Raw genomic sequence first — 17,372 nt, 5'->3', positions numbered from 1 at the left:
AAGCATAAATCACAGAGGGGAAAGGGGGCAGCTGAAGCACATCCAATGACCCGTTGGCGTCTATCCATGATGGAATAGAGGCCTCTCTCAGCCACCTCTGAGAAATGCCATTTTGGAGTTAAGAAGGACTGCAGCTCAGTGGTAGAACACCTGCTTCGCATGTAGAAGGTCCCTGGTTCAGTCACTGGCATCTCCTGCTAGGACTGGAAGAGTTCCTTATCTGAAACCCTAGAGAACTGTTGCCAGTCAGTGAAGACAGTGCTGAGCTGTTATTCAGTATAACACAGCTTCCTCTGTTTGTGTGTGTGTGTGTGTGTGTGTGTGTGTGTGTGTGTGTACACCCACCCTGCTGGATCAGACTCAAAACCATGGGCGTGGGGGAGACAGTACACCCACCTGTCATCATTCTCTGTCTAGCAGATTCAGAATGAAATATCTCAACAACAGTTGTTTTAAATTGCTTCCTTTTGACCCCAAGTGCTCATAAAAACCTGTCAAAATCTTAAAGCCATTTGACAACTAGGAAGCTAAGTAAAAAATTAACACCAGGGAGTACCTTTCATGCCGTTAACGAGTATATTTTGCAAAATTACAAAGAACGCGCCTTTTTTCCATTTTATTTTAAAAAACTAAACAAAAACAAGTTTTCTTGGATTTTCTGAAAACTTTTCCAGCCCTTCCTTCTCAAATTCCTCCTTTCCCCCTGATCCAGTTTTTCTGCACACGCTCAATAAGCATAGCCCAGTGAGACGCTCCCCGGCCACTGTCGGCCTTAGCTAGATCTTTACTCTCTTCAAGGTACCGAATGATCACTCTAGGGTGCAAGTGGCGCGTGGCAGAGCAAGAGAGATGAACAGAGCCTTTCTTTGTGGTGTGGCAAAAGGTTTCCAAGTCTTTTACTAGGTCCACTACGTTCAGCTCTTTCAACTGCTCTTTGCTGAGTTTCTTCTGTTTCCCCATGGTGTACCATAGTTCAGCTTCGGAGTTGAAGCTCAGGCGGGTTGCTGGGTGCATTGCTAGAAATGTGCCACAACGTCATCCAAGTGACCTTTGGCTATGCCCATAAAAGGTAAAGGGACCCCTGACCATTAGGTCCAGTCGTGACCGACTCTGGGGTTGTGGTGCTCATCTCGCTTTATTGGCTGAGGGAGCTGGCGTACAGCTTCCGGGTCATGTGGCCAGCATGACTAAGCCGTTTCTGGCAAACCAGAGCAGCACATGGAAATGCCGTTTACCTTTCCGCCAGAGCAGTACCTATTTATCTACTTGCACTTTGAGGTGCTTTCGAACTGCTAGGTTGGCAGGAGCAGGGACCGAGCAACAGGAGCTCACCTTGTCGTGGGGATTCGATCCACCGACCTTCTGGTCAGCAAGTCCTAGGTTCTGTGGTTTAACCCACAGCGCCACCTGTGGTCCTGGCTATGCCCATGCCAAAGGCCTATTAAGTCCAGCATCCTCCTTCCTCCATTGGCCAGGCAGATGCCTCCTTCAGTCCCATGCGGACAAAACAAAGACTACGGCCTTCCCCTGCTGTTGCCCCACAGCAAGGGGAATCCAGTGGCAATGCTACTTCTGAACATGAAGATTTGAGACACTGTCAAGGGCCGGCATGGTTGGGCATCCACCCTGGAAGGGAGCCCCCTGACAAGAGCTCTCCTGGGCCTGCTCCCCTACCTGTAGCCTGCTTGATCACCAGACGCCAAGACAATGGCAGTGGGGAGAAGGTGGGCAGGAGATGCCACTGACCGCTTGCTCACTGGATCTCTGCCTGGCAAGCAAGCAGGCAGTAGCCATGATGAGGGAGAATGGTGATGAGCAGGTAGCCTCACAAAGGATGCGGGGCCTGTGGCAGGTGTCTTGCCGAAGGACCAGGTGGGGGCCCGTCCCGTTTTGCCGCCTGAGGCGAAACGAGAAGGTGCTGCTCCTCTGTGGCTACTGCCCTCCAACCAAAGCTCCACTTACTGGGGTCATGTGGTGGTGTACATGGTTCTTCCCCTTCCTGATTTAATCCCCACAACAGCTCTGTGAGGTAGGCTAGCCTAGGAGGCAGAGACAGGCCCAAGGTCACTCAGCGAGCTTCATGGCCGAGTAAGGATTTGACCCCTGGTCTCCCAGGTCCTACTCCAACACTCTAACAACTATATTACACGGGCTCTTTCTTTTCGGCAGCTTCTTTAAGAAGCAATATTTGTGTGGTTTTGCATGTGTGTTGTATCTTCTGATACTTATTCACTCATTTTCAAACAACATCTCTCTGTTGTGTGAATTAAGTCTTCTTTTGTACACCTCCCTGGATTCTTTTGATAAAGAGCAGTACAGAAGTATTAAATCCAGGGCGAGCTCTGAATTGACCCTTTTGAGTTCCGCCTGCCCAGAGAAAGATGTTCTCCCTTTTGTTCTCCCTTCTCAAGTTCAATACTTGATGCTTGCCAAAAGGTAAATAGTTCTGTTCCTCCACCACATCCGCCTGCCCTGCCGCCATGGGACTAAAAATAGTGAGAACTGGGGAGTGGGGGTAATTTTCAGCCAACCTGGTTTTCATTGCAAGAGGAGAGTCTAATTTATTCTGACCTGTGCCCATTCGCTTCCCATTACTGATTGGAGCCTTTAAACTCCCTTTCAAGCTTCAAAAGAACAAAAAAGGAGGGAGAAGTAACCCCAGCCCCCCCCCACCTTTCGCAAGGTCACGTTAACCAGTTTGCTGCTCGGAGATGGATATGATCGGGGTGGACTGGAATCACACGAGAGAAGGTTGCGTGGTTTGAAGGGCACAAAGCTCTGCCCATTTGCAGAGCCATAAACAGAGGCCATGACACAGACTCGCTAGGAATGGCAGATAGAGGCAACCATTTCCAGAGGGACAGGGCTGCGTCAGTCTGGTGTCCAAGGTGTTTCGCTACCCGAGGCAACAGGCAAGATGGTGCAGTTCTCCTACGTCCACGTACAAAAGCCAATCAGAGTGGCGCTCGGTTCAGCTGTGGCAGTGAGGCAGCATCATCCACCACACCTGAGGGCCATCTTTGGGGGTACATAGCAGGCCGCTTGGCTCAGACAGCCCTGGCCCACAACGCCTCATTGCTGCTCCCTCAGCTACTTCTGCCTAACAGCAGTGGAGACAACAGCAGAGAGCAGCACCTTAAAAGCAAACACAATACAGTGGTACCTTGGGTTAAGTACTTAATTTGTTCTGGAGGTCCGTTCTTAACCTGAAACTGTTCTTAACCTGAAGCACCACTTTAGCTAATGGGGCCTCCCGTTGCCGCCGTGCGATTTCTGTTCTCATCCTGAAGCAAAGTTCTTAACCCGAGGTACTATTTCTGGGTTAGCGGAGTCTGTAACCTGAAGCGTATGTAACCCGAGGTACCACTGTACAGTCATACCTCGGGTTACAGATGCTTCAGGTTGTGCGTTTTCAGGTTATGGACGCGCTGAAACCCGGAAGTACCGGAATGCGTTCGCACATGTGCAGAAGCGCTAAATTGCACTTTGCGGATGTGCAGAAGCGCTGAATCACAACCCGCGCATGCGCAGACGCGGCACTGTGGTTTGCAGATGCTGCGGGTTGTGAACGTGCCTCCCACGCAGATCACGTTCGCAACTTGAGCATCCACTGTAATTATAAGCTTTTAGGGGCTAGAGTCAACTGCAGCAGATGCATGCGCAGTGCTCCCCCCCCCAGTTGGCGCATGCCAGAGCACAGTTCTGGCACCTCTCAGTTGGGCACCATTGTTGGCCAGCTCCCCCTTGCTGCTTCTCGCCGTTACAGATTTCCGAGAAGCCGAAAACGAACATTTCAAGTCAAAAGCCAGCCAGCGTTTGTGAATCTACACTTTTCTAAGGTCTATGACTCCACCTACCTCCTAGCCACTTCTAGCTGCAATTAATCAAGCTACAGGGAGGATGCTGGTTTCGTTTTCTGTCAAAGACATATACTGTCGTACCTTGGAAGTCAAACGGAATCTGTTCCGGAAGTCCGTTCGACTTCTAAAACATTTGGAAACCAAAGTGTGGCTTCTGATTGGCTGCAGGAAGCTCTGATTGCCAATCGGAAGCCGCGAAACCACCTTAGGACGTTCAGCTTCCAAAAAAATAGTTCACAAGCCAGACCACTCACTTCCAGGTTTGCGGTGTTGGGGGGGCGAAAAATTCGAGAACTAAGCTACGATTGTAGAAGGTATGACTGTAGAAGGTTCTTGGCAAATTGTCAAGCCAGTCCGTTGCACAGTTCATACAGCTAGAACAAAAATACTTTTAAAGCTGCTGTTCCATTATTGTGCCTCTCATTAAGGTTTTGCCCCAAGTGATACCTGATAGCCAGCAGGGCTCTTTGACAAACAAATGTTATTGCTTCTAAATTATTGTTAATGTTTCCTGGATGGGGGATTCACCTGCAGGGACAGAGGCAGAGACCCTGGCCTCACAAATAAGTGGGCAAGAAACAGCAATTGCAGTTTTGCGAAGACACCGTGGCAGAAAAATGAGAGGAGTGGATTGACTTAAGGTGAAGCACATTGGGTGCAAAGGCTGCATACACGCCATATATTTAAAAGCACATTCTCTCACTCACCCCTCTTTGAATCCTGGGAACTGTAATTTGTTAAGGGTGTCACAAACTGTAGCTTTGTGAGGGGCAAAACGAGAGAGAGAGCACAACCCTGGGTGCTTCACCAGAACTGTTGCATTTCAGCCTGTTGTGTAGTGGTTAGCTCATCCCCAGTAAAAAGGGCCAGCCCTAAATAGGACAGAGCATATTTTAAAAACTTTTACTTTTCAGCTGGGGTTCAGCTGGACTATGCCCACAATAAAAGGCGCATCGAGTAAAACTGCTTCCCCGGTGACCACTAGGTCATAATGCCCCATCCAAATTCTGTGACAATAAAGAACCGAATGCCACACTCAGAATAAACGGTGCACATTTTGTAATTGCCTCTCTGATTCTGATTTATTGCAGTGTTTTAGGTTCTTTTTGCTACAAAATGCTGTGTTGGGAGAATTATTAATTTATTTTGCTAAGTATCAGCATGGGCATTCTGCATTTGCACAGATTCTCAGAATACAGACAACCAGTCCTTTTTTTCCTGGGGGGACGCAGGGGTACACACACCCCTAAACATGTTGTGAATCTAAGTTTGGCCTCATTGAGGGGCAGTATTTCAATATGAGTAGGAAAATGAGAGTACAGTGGTACCTCAGGTTACATATGCTTCAGGTTACATACGCTTTAGGTTACAGACTCCGCTAACCCAGAAATAGTGCTTCAGGTTAAGAACTTTGCTTCAGGATGAGAACAGAAATCGTGCTCCGGTGGTACAGCGGCAGCGGGAGGCCCCATTAGCTAAAGTGGTGCTTCAGGTTAAGAACAGTTTCAGCTTAAGTACAGACCTCTGGAACGAATTAAGTACTTAACCTGAGGTACCACTGTACCCCTAAACATCCACTGTTTTGCTGTGCTTTCAGCAGCTGCCACCTACCAATTTTCATAGCGCTGATGTCCATGAGCACTAGAAACTTAACAAAAATAAAAGAGAATATTCTCTGAAAGAAAGAAGGGGTGGGGGACACTTGGGGCAGACAATGGAATTATCAAAGCTAGTTGGGTTTGTTTTTTTAAAACCAACCAACCTTGGGTTATGATAGTGAGTCCAAATTAGTCACTGAAGGCAAGATCTATATTAGAGAAAGCCTAAACATGCCAAGTATATTGTCCAGTCACCGTTTCGATCCACACAGCAGAATTTAGAAGCGAATAATTTAGAAGTGAGAGTTGTATCCTTGGATGTTGCGATGGAGCAGGACACCAGGCCTCTGCCGGATCCTTGTTTTGCACCCAGTATTCACTGCGCCCACCTCAACGGAAACCAATCTGGGACTTTCTGTGTTTTGTTCTCCCGAGGAGGGACATGGCCCTCGAGCCACAGCGAGGATCATTTTTCTCCAGATGACCCTCCATTTCAGTAATATGATAGTCCTGTCATGGTTCCAAGCCCTGATTTTGGCAGAACAAAGCCACAGTGCATCTTTCACTCCTCCAGCCAGGGAATGCAGCTGCGGGTCAGAGCGTGACCAATCAGGAATGAACATTTGGAGCGCATCTAATGCAGTTTGTACAGGGAGCCTTTCATGCATTCATGGGAGTGAATCTCACAAAGCAGAGCTGACATTGCCTTGCTCTTCCAACTTTGATATCTCACACCCTGCTCTGGGATAATCCGGCAGGACCAGACCCAGCCCAGCTGAATAACAGCAGTGTCCTGGCTGGAGCGCTTTTAACGCTGAAAAGCAATCTCGCCGAAGATGACGAAGGCTGACTCTTCATTACACTTGGCTGTACGCGGAGGAGCCTCGTTTCTGACCCCCCTTCCTTCCCCCCAGGAGAAACGAGGAGCCTGAGAAACAGTCTCGACCCCAGCTCAGCCCAGAGCTGAAAAGCGAGCCAAAGTCTGGAGCTATGTTTCCGCTACCTTCCCGCAGAGCGCGAGATTGATGAGAACAGGAGTCCATAATCAACTTGATCCGACCCCTGTCCTGTACCATGAGGGCCCCTTAAAGAAACACTGTCACGTTAGAATTAATGATTTTTTTGTTGCCGGGCTGGCCTGCCAATCCTTAGCAATTTAAAAGCATGCTGCCTCAACAAGGCCACTTTTTAATTAGCCGGCAGAAGGGGCGGGGCTCTACACACGCACACAATCCAAAATAATCAATTTCAAATTGCCAAAGCCAGATCAGCATGGGGGCAGCACGGGGGTGGGGGGGTGGGGGCGAGGAGGAAGGGGAACAATGCAAGCGAGCCTACACTCCCAAATCATCCTGTCTCCCCGATTCAGGCACCATTCTTGCTTCTAAGCTGACTCGGCTGCAGAGTCGCCCTTGTTCCGCGCATTAAAAAGCAACAACCACAAAACGCAAACACACACACACACACACACACACACCATCAAAACCCCCCAAAACCAAGCACTCGGGTAAATGGCCTTTGTTTGCTGCGGACAGATCGCTTTGTCACCTCAAAGAAAGCGATCTTTAAACTTTCAACAGATTGTAAATGGGCAAGGCAATTTTTAATGCGACACCCTCCCCGCTTTTTTCACACCCCCCCCCCTCAGCCCACCCCCTCGCTCCCAGCCTGACATGTTCGGCCGATGTCCTCCTGCGGTTTATACACTGAGGTTTAGATTTCATGACCTCTTTGTGGAGAGTATATCTGGGGACGCGGTGAAATGAAAGGGTTTTCGAGATTTCCAGGGGGAATGCGAATATTATTCCTGGCCGGCTGCCCGTTACATTATGGCATTCTTAGCGACATGATCTGATACGGCATAATGATTGAGACTTGTATGACGGAGCGTTTTGTTTTGCTTTTTAATGGGAAGGGGGCACCGAAGCAGGAGGGACCGCTGCTTTTCTGCAAGGTGAGGGACAGGAATCATTCGGACGGTGGATTCTGTATTTCTCTGTGTTTAAATGTGTGGCATGTGTGGGTTCTTCCAGACCTGCAGAGGCCTTTTCTGGAAGGAGGTGTCTCCTTTGGAAACCCTCCTTAGATATATGAAGGTTAACATAGGAGACAGCAAGGTCCATAAAACTTTAATGTAACTTTTACGTGCTAACAGCTTCTGTGGTGGCAATAAAAACCATATCAGTCAAATTGTTGGTGCCTAAGAAAACACAGCTGCTTTCATGCCACACCAGAGCACTTGCAGGAGAAAATTTATTGTGGCTGAATAAAACACAATGCAGACCACAGTCATTCCTGGTGTAAATCTGTTGCGTTCGGCGGAGCCGGACCAGCCACATCTTTGGCTCGCTGTTTGTAGTGATGAAATGAAGAGGGGCTTGTTTGTTTTTCTAATTAAATGAAAGGCAAATGGTGTTCATAATGCTTGGGGCCAGATCCTAAGACATGGTGCACCAGATGATGCGCCAGAAAAGAGACTACAGGTAGGATATACTGTATGCAAAGAAGAGGTTTTGCACCTGCACAGCATGAAAAACCAATATAAAGGTAAAGGGCCCCCTGACCATTAGGTCCAGTTGTGACCGACTCTGGGGTTGCGGCACTCATCTCGCTTTACTGGCCGAGGGAGCCGGCGTACAGCTTCCGGGTCATGTGGCCAGCATGACTAAGCCGCTTCTGGTGAACAAGCAACTAATTCCAAAGGGGTATCTGTGTTAGTCAGTTGCAGCAAGACTCAAACCTCCTAAACAGCAGGGGATTTTTAGCATTTGGGGGCCCGTGCTTATGAACAAATCCCATTTTCTTAAAAAAAATTCTTTTTGTCATAATGATGCCATCATCACATTTCAGCCCAATACAGATGTGCATCACACACACACAAACACACACCATGGTTTGTTATATAACTAATACATCCAAAGTCTCAGCCCAACTTTATAGTTAGACTGTTTTACTCTAATTGTCACACAATTAGTGTACCCATCATAGCCCAGTTGGTTAAGAATGAGACTAATAATCTCAAGGTTGTGGGTTCGAGCCCCATGATGGGCAAAAGATCCATACATTGCAGGGGGTTGGACTAGATGACCCTCGTGGTCCCTTGACACGACAAGCGACACCCTCCTTCTCAAGGCCACACCCCTCATTGGCCTTGCTTCACACCTCAAGTTTTATTACCTAGCTGGAATGCATCCTTGAACTCTAATCATGCCTCTTGCCTGTCTGGATGGAGTGCAGAGGTATACAGGTAATTCATATTTGTTGTTCTGACCACCACTGGCATGGAGGTTGCCTCAAAGGGAATGTGGCCCCAAGGTTGAAAAAGTTCCCCATTCCTAATCTAGGCTAAGCCTGACTGAAAGACCAAGGAGGGAATTCTGCTATATAAAAGTAGGGCTATGATGAGCAACCAGCAGCCCTACGGCCACACGCAGACCTTAGCCTGATTTCAGAAGTCCTCTGCAAGTGATCTGTTCAGACCTTTTGCAAGATGTCTGACCCCCAGCTGACAGCTGGGCAGTGAAGAGACTGGGGAGGAAGAAGAGAGAAAGGTGTTCAGTCCAAGCTCCTGTGTGCTGGGCCCAGGGGTAACCCGTGAAACACAGTCCAGGACCAGTCCAGAATCCAAAGGTTCCACTGGGAGTTAGTCCAGGCAAGGATAGGTACAGGATCTCAGGGAGGATCTGGCATACAGCAATGTTGCTCCCACAATCTGGGGCGGGGTCCGACAGCCTTTAATCTTTGTCAGGGTAACGGCCGGTCCTGATCCCCCAGCGACTCACCTCCCATTTCGCCCAAAGGTGAGCACTCCTCCTGCGAGTACTCAGGTCTCTCCTTCTCTCAGACCTGAGTCTCTGCAGCTCGGGAGATGTCGGTGGGTTACTAGACCCAGGAGCCGCCTCAGCCTCCCCTGACCCAACCGGTAGTGGAGCAGCTGTAAGTGATGGCCCAGCTGAAGACAACGAGGTAATCCCCGCATCTGGAGCCAGGGCAGGCTCAGGCCCCTGACTCAGTCCAGCTGGTGTTTGTTGCAGGGGAACCTGTGCAGACTGGGGCTTTTCAGGATCAGGTCCCAGACTTGGTTCAGATGATGCCTGAGGCGAAGGATCTGGTGCAGACTGAGACTCCTCTGATTCTGAATCCGAGCCCGAGTCCCAGGCCATCACACCCTGTTAGCTTCAACCACCACTGCTTTTGACTCTTCCCACCAACAGCTTGTGGGGCCTGACCCTCAACAGAAAGGTTCTCTGTCCATGAAATAAAGAGACTAGCCTTTGACTGGTCTGTAGAACAGAACAGATGCAATGCCGGAGCCAAGCCAGTCCCTGGAATGTCTTTTTAAAAGAAGGATGTGCAAGGAAGCTCCAACCCAGTCAACCTCTCCATGGGAAGAAGAGCACAGCTTGTGTAAACATCTTGCTCTGTTGCCTGCTGTTTTCATTATGAGATGCTTGGAGAGGGTGAGCTGTGTTTTGCTTGGGGAACTTTCCAGGTCAGGAATAAAGGAGGGTCCCTTATTTTCCCATCTCAGTACCTAGCGACAGGAATTGCTGTTTTAATTGCAGAAGGCAGATGCAATTGGGCCATCTGTCTTGGACTTGGGAAGCTCGGCCGACAGGCAGGAACGCGAGGTTTGCCTTGAGAGAAGCAGTAAGGATAGGCACGTGAAAACGGAAGAAGGATGGCTCCTTAAATGATTAGCCAAGCGCGGTGAGTCCAGCTGGACTTTATCAATCACTGTCAGGCTTTTGTCCTGCATGGCGGTCAGTTGACCATGAGGGTAAGGGGCAACTGCAATCAGGGTTATTGTTTCAGGGAGATTGTTGCCAGTTCAGCTAGTTGATTATTGCAGATGGTGCCTGCTGTCCAAACAGCACTGGTGCCTTTTCCCACTGGCAAGATCCAGGGAGCAAAGGACCTGGAAAAGGTGAGTATTCAGATCGAACCACAGGCAGATGTACAAGATGAGCCAGGAGCCAATCGACAGAGTCGAAGCCAAGGAGCAAGCTTGGGGACTCAGAACCAAGGAAACCATCGGACACCAAGGAATACCATGGAAGACTTAAAGGCTACAGGAAACAGGACAGGAACTTTATTGCCTCTCTCCAACAGGAACAGAGCAGCAACAGGAAATGCCTGACTCTACCCAGAGACAGGTCAGTTCAGTTCCACCTATTGACTAAACTACATAATGACACTATCCACACCAGGAGCCAGCAGAATCAAACACAAGCCTAGAAGAAAGCAGGTGTTGTTGTTAGAATTCCTGATCTATGATTGCAGTCATGGGATGTTTGTCTATCACATGACGGTGTATGTTTTGACTCCACAGAGTGGGAAGTGACGGAGACAGGAGGTTTGTGTTACTGTGTTCCGTGAAGTGGGACTATTGTCTTTTGTTCTTTTTCTCTTTGCTGTCTGATGCTAGAGAGAGAGGGAGCCCTGTTGCAGTGCTCTGTATATGTTTATATGTAAATAAAGTAGATTAGCCAAAATGCTGAGTTGCTGAGGTCTGTTATGCAAGCTGCAAAGACTCTGCGGATCCCTAAGTGTGCAGGTGTTTGTTGGCATCGGTCGCTGTGATGTTCGGGCAGAAGAAAGCTTTTGAAGCTCCCGAACGATCGACCAGGAGGGAGAGAACATGCCAGTCGGGCTTGTATCTCTGCCAGGTTCCTACTTGAGGGTAGGCTGAACTCCTGACAGTTGGAACCAAAGATAAGTCCAAATGCAGGGCTGCAGGGCACAGGTGCAGAGCATGAAAGGCCACATCAACACCAGGAATGTCTTGCTGCTCAGGTGAAATAAGAAGGTGCCCTGTGACCAGCTTGGGTGGACAGAGATAGTCCAGGGCCTGAGAATACTAGGCAGATGCTTCAGCCCATCGTTCTGTAGTTTACCTGGTGATGCACCTGCACAAAAATCTGAATTGAAGACGGGGCAACTCCTAACCATGACAAATAGCATGTGTTTACAACTCCTTTTAGGGACACGGGTGGAGCTGTGGGTTAAACCACAGAGCCTAGGACTTGCCAATCAGAAGGTCGGCGGTTTGAATCCCCGCGACGGGGTGAGCTCCCGTTGCTCGTTCCCTGTTCCTGCCAACCTAGCAGTTCGAAAGCACGTCACAGTGCAAGTAGATAAATAGGTACCACTCTGGTGGGAAGGTAAACAGCATTTCCATGCACTGCTCTGGTTCGCCAGAAGCGGCTTAGTCATGCTGGCCACATGACCCGGAAGCTGTACGCCGGCTCCCTCGGCCAACAAAGCGAGATGAGCGCCGCAACCCCAGAGTCGGCCACGACTGGACCTAATGGTCAGGGGTCCCTTTACCTTTACTTTACAACTCCTTTTGGAAGGAGAGCAGCCAAATCACCTCCAAAGCTGACTAATAGCTGTGGAAGGACAGAGGACCATTGGAGTTTTCTTTCCCTCCATGCCCAGAAAACTACTCCTTGGGACCATGGAAACAGGACAGGGATGTGGAATAGCTGGCTTCTCCAGCCCCTGCAAGCACAGGAGCGAATTGAGACTTCTATCCCAAGCAGCAGGCTGAGTAATTCAGTAATGACATGATTTTTTCCACTGAAGTTGCAGGGAGCAGAGTTCTGCTATTTGACAGAGTGTGGGAAGGTGCACCCCTGAATTTGGAGAATGTGGCACTTCGAGGAGAGATTGGCCTGGCTGCCTGCCTAGTGGTCCTGCCACCGATCTCTGGCACAGGCTGTGAAGCCCATGACAGGGGACTAGCAGTCCTTTTGGCAGCATTTGAACTAAACCCGCATTAGCTAGACAAATAAAGAAATAAACAAGTAGGGGAGGGAAGATTCTGTTTGCACAGCCGTGACCTAAAGTCGGCCATTTACACAAGGTCAGGAAAAGAGGCCTATTTGGTCTCAATCCCCATCCACTTCCAGCCCAGCCCACCCCCCAATCCCCGGCCCCATCTGCAACAACAAGTAAAGGAGTGTGAACGCTTTGCCATAATAATATCCCTAACCTTGCCCTGAAATGCTTATTGTTAGATTATTATCAGCAGTTAGCACTTACCCGAAAGAGATCAAGGCAGCAGACTTCCCAGGGGACCTCCCAGATGTGTGTGTGTGTGCGTGTGTGTGCTGGGGGAAGAGGAAACACTGGACAGGGTCACTGGAAGCATGCCTCGAGGTGGCAAAAACGAAGAGTTTACACAAGGAATTAAGCGGCAATTGGGAAGAGAGGGAAGTAGCAGCATCCACGAAGGCAGACTTACCGTGGCAGGCTACCGTTTCTGGAATGGTCCAGTTTTGCCAAGGAAGTCTCTCTGTGGAGAGCAGAGAGAGGAGAATCAGCTGTGTGGTACCCAGATGGCAGACACCTACACATGTCACTGGAAGCTGACACACAAACACATACGCCCCTATGTGGTGTTTCCACGCAAGGATGCTTCCATGACTTGTGAGCGTAACTGGGGAGGAAAATTCAACCTCACCATTGCCTCCAACCACTTCGCCTGATTCAGGTGGAAGAAAGAACTAAGTGCCACCTACACTCCAAATATCCCGTGGCAGCTCCCAGCAGCTTCCTATAGATGTTAACAACATGGGGGACAAGATTCAACCTTGCAAGACAATAGAGAGCAGCTGAGGTGGTGCTGAACACTAACTTGTCATAAATGTATTTTCTGCAAGTGGCTCTGGAGGCAGGAGTGGAATAATAATCATCATCATCATCATCATCATCATCATCATCATCATCAAAATTATTTATACCATGCCCATCTGGCTGGGTTTCCCCAGCCACTCTGGGCAGCTCCCAACAGAATATTAAAAGCACAATAAAACATCAAACATTAAAAACTTCCCTAAACAGGGTTGCCTTCAGATGTCTTCTAAAAGTCAGATAGTTGTTTATTTCCTTGACATCTGACGGGAGGGCGTGCCACAGGGTGGGCGCCACCAGCAAGAAGGCCCTCTGCCTGGTTCCCTGTAACCTCACTTCTCGCAATGAGGGAACTGCTAGAAGGCCCTGTGAGCTGGACCTCAGTGTCCGGGCAGAACAATGGGGGGGTGGAGACGCTCCTTCAGGTATACTGGACCGAGGCCATTTAGGGCTTTAAAGGTCAGCACCAACACTTTGAATTGTGCTTGGAAACATACTGGGAGCCAATGTAGGTCTTTCAGGACCAGTGTTATATGGTCTCGGCGGCCATGCCCAGCCACCAGTCTAGCTGCCGCACAATGTCCCCAAGTTTCTACCTTCCTGAGGTTGACAGTTTCAGAAATTGTCGAGAGATCAAGGCTTGCACTGCTCCATCTCTCTCCTGATCAAAGCAGTTTCAGTGCCATGATCAAGCCAGACTAGAACAGATCCAAGTACGCAGTTTTCTCCAAGCATGCCTGAAGCTGGACTGCTACCATCTTCCCTAGCATCTTGCCCCCAGAAGACCACCGGGCAATGGTTATTTTAACATCTTGGGGTCCACGGAGGTCTTCTTAAGGAGGAGGCACACCACTTCCTCCTTCAATGCCGATGGCATTTCCTCCTCTTCCTTCTGTGAAACACTAATCACTCTCTGGACTCGCCCGGTCATCCTCTTACAGGTAGCTCTAAGAAACCAAGATGGGCAAGGGCCAAGGAGGCAAGCGGTCGGCTGCACTTCTTTAAGCAGCTTGTCCACCTCTTCAGGCCATAATAAAAAAACTGATCCAATGTGGATGGAACAGACATTGGACTTGCTCAAACACTGGTATCCAACTCTCACTGAACCTAAGCACAGTTCTGTGATTAAAGTCAAAGAATCAGAGGAAGAATAGTTGATTACTCAATATAATAGACATTAAATCTGCATAAATTTCAGACCCTCCAAGTCCCCCGCATTTCCTTAGGACGTCCCTATTTTCATTGGAGAAATGTTGGAGGGTATAGAGTTATTTCAAAAAGTAAAAATCCAGACACAAAAGTTGTTGAACTTTTTGGGGGGCAAAGTTGTCTTTTTTTGGGGTGGTGCAAAGCTGTTGAGCCTTTTTTTTTTGCAAAACTTCAAAGAATGAAAAATGAAGTTTTGGAGCAATTTTTATGGAAATTCGCCAAAAAATCAACACTTCTGACATGGGTTGCCATACGCTCCCAGTTTTCCCTGACATTTTACCGCTTCTCCAAAATTCTGCCTGGACACTATTTTCAATGGATGAATCCCGGATATGTCCGGGATTCCAGACGTATAGTAACCCTATGTCTGTAGAAACAGAAACCCCATAGTTGTGTGTGACTGGAATGCACGCTTCTCTGAAAAAGAAAGAGTAGTCTCCATTGCGCCACCTACTTTTGCCTCTGGCCCCACCCACTGTTGCCTGTGGCCGTTCCCATCAGTGGTGTGCAGTCCCTGCAAGGTTGCCCAGGAGGGCATGCAGCTGAAAAGCATTCTCCACTTCTCAAAAACCACTTGACCCTCTACAGCTTTAAAGAACACATCCACACCACACATTTAAAGCATACTCGTATCGCTTTAACAGTCATGCTCCTCTCCCCACCAAGAATCCTGGGAACAGTAGTTTTACCCTCCCCATGGGGCTACAGTTCCCAACACCCTTAAAAGCTGCAGCTGCCAGGATTCTTCAGGGAAAGCCATGTGATTTGAATGTTTGGGTGTGGATGTGGCCAGGACCATGAAAAAAGTAAGAGCCTGCTACCTGATCAACCAGACACACACTTTTAGCCAACCAAAATGTTTTTAGCAGCATTAATTGCGTAGCTGTCAATGTTTTCCTTTTTTTAATTCCCTTATTCCGAATAGGATTCCTCACAAGGGAAAAGTTGACAGCTATGAAATTGCACCAATTCACCAGCAATTCATTGCAGCCCTTTTTACAGATACTCAGAAATGAAAGAAAACTTTGGTTTCTTGTGTGAGTGGGGTGTGGGTGTGTTTGCATCAGCTTAGCCAGATTGATTGGAATGCTGTTGGCGAGTTACAATCAAAAACAACCAATCACACCTCAGGCCAACCCCCAACCTCTCTCACCCCCAAAGGGATACAAGCGAATAGTAAAGAGAACCCGCACAGGCGACTCTGACACAAAACCCCACACATACACTAAGTAGAATAGAAGCATTGCCACCTGACCCCACCCCACTCCCCACTCCCCATTCCCCCTCTACCTCTTTCCCCCTTTTCTTCCTAATGTAATACTAATGTCTCAACAAATGAAACTGATCTGTAGAAAATGTAACTTGAAAAAGAGACATTGCACATACCAGTACTTTCGTAAACCTATACACACACACACACACACACACAGTGGATGCTCAGGCTGCGAATGTGGGTTGCAAACATGTGGGAGGCACATTCGCAACCCACAGTGTTCGCAACCCGCAGCGCCGCGTCTGCGCACACACTGGTTGCGACTCGGCACTTCTGAACATGCACAAAGCATGATTTAGCACTTCTGCACATGCACAAAGTGTGTTTTAGCACTTCTGCGCATGCGCGACCGCCGAAACCTGGAAGTAACCCGTTCCTGTACTTCTGGGTTTTGGTGCATCCGTAACCTGAGAAAATGCAACTTGAAGCATCTGTAACCTGAGGTATGACTGTATATATATCTATATCTATCTATCTATCTATCTATCTATCTATCTATCTATCTATCTATCTATCATCTATCTATCATCTATCTACCTATCATCTATCTATATCTATATCTATATCTATATCTATATCTATATCTATATCTATATCTATCATCTATCTATCATCTATCTATCTATATCTATATCTATATCTATATCTATATCTATATCTATATCTATATCTATATCTATATCTATATCTATATCTATATCTATCAAAAGAAAGAAAGAAAGAAAGAAAGAAAGAAAGAAAGAAAGAAAGAAAGAAAGAAAGAAAGAAAACCTTCCATGCTTCCTTTGGCCCCAGTGAAGCCTTAGCAAGAGGCCCATTTCAGCGTTCGTCCTTTAGCCTGGTTGCTTTCCCTGCCTCCGACACAGTTGTTCTTCTGGTTTTTAACCAACACTGTCAACAGGGCAACAGCCCCGCGTCCGTAATTGAGCTCATTTGAAAAGCAGTCATCATATTAAAATTGCAGCTGTCATTTTCCCCACGAGCTCTGCTTCCTGAGCTCTTGCGAGCAGAGCAGTCCCCAAAAACTCCCTAAGGCATACCTCAGCTTTGAAGCACGCAAGGCAGGAAATTAAGAACTGTCTTCAAACAAAATCTCTCGACTCCTCCAGGAATTGAAAAAGAGACAATTTCCTTACTGTCTCCTCTCCTTATACACAGAACAGGATTAAGGTAATCTGGGGCCTTAGGACCAGCAAAATATGACAACCCCCCACCCCCAATAACACCCCCTCCCCAACCTCTGCCCTACTTTAGAGCATTTGGGATATTTTTCAGAAATGAAGGAGGGAACGAGGCCGGCGGGAGAGATCAGAGAATAATCACTGATAGGGTGTTCTTGCATATATGATACAGAGCAGCTATACGTCTGGCAGTGGCATCAAAGTTTTTGCAGGAAAGGTTAAAAACGTAGCCTAAGCACAGCTTCAGAGTGTCAGAGGCATCAATGCTTCTGAAGACCAGTTGCTGGAAACCACAGAAAGGGAAGAATGCTCTTTTGCTCAAATTCTGCTTGTGGGTTTCCCATGGAAATTTGGCTGGCCACTGCGAGAACAGGGTGTTAGGAGGAAGGTCTAGGTATGGAGAGGTAGAGCCAGCAGGAGAACCCAAGAAAAAAAGAGGAGGCAGAGGACTGAGAAGCAAGAAAACTAATAAAAGATAGTTGGAAGAGAGTGTTCCGCTGGAGGTAAAGAAAACTGGAGGAGGAGCTGGAAAAGGTGACCAAAACTGATAAAGAAAATGGGATGTGTTGAGATGCGCAGGACTCCAGAAGCTTCATCAAATATTAAAAGCTTC

The 17,372-nt window shown here is 48.1% G+C and overlaps 1 protein-coding gene across 1 annotated transcript in view; it reads right to left on the bottom strand.

Annotated features, from left to right (window-relative positions):
- CDON (cell adhesion associated, oncogene regulated) overlaps positions 1-17,372 on the bottom strand; it is a 119,592-nt gene that overhangs the window by 90,005 nt on the left and 12,215 nt on the right. Inside the window, exon 2 of the mRNA XM_053367825.1 lies at positions 12,708-12,758. The gene's annotated coding sequence lies outside the window, so the exon portion shown is untranslated. The remainder of the gene's footprint in view (positions 1-12,707; positions 12,759-17,372) is intronic.

Source organism: Podarcis raffonei, chromosome 15 (assembly GCF_027172205.1).
Source record: "Podarcis raffonei isolate rPodRaf1 chromosome 15, rPodRaf1.pri, whole genome shotgun sequence".
Taxonomy (NCBI): Eukaryota; Metazoa; Chordata; class Lepidosauria; order Squamata; family Lacertidae; genus Podarcis; species Podarcis raffonei.
The sequence above is the reverse complement of the archived record's forward strand: the minus strand, read 5'-3'. Positions and strand labels throughout refer to the sequence as shown.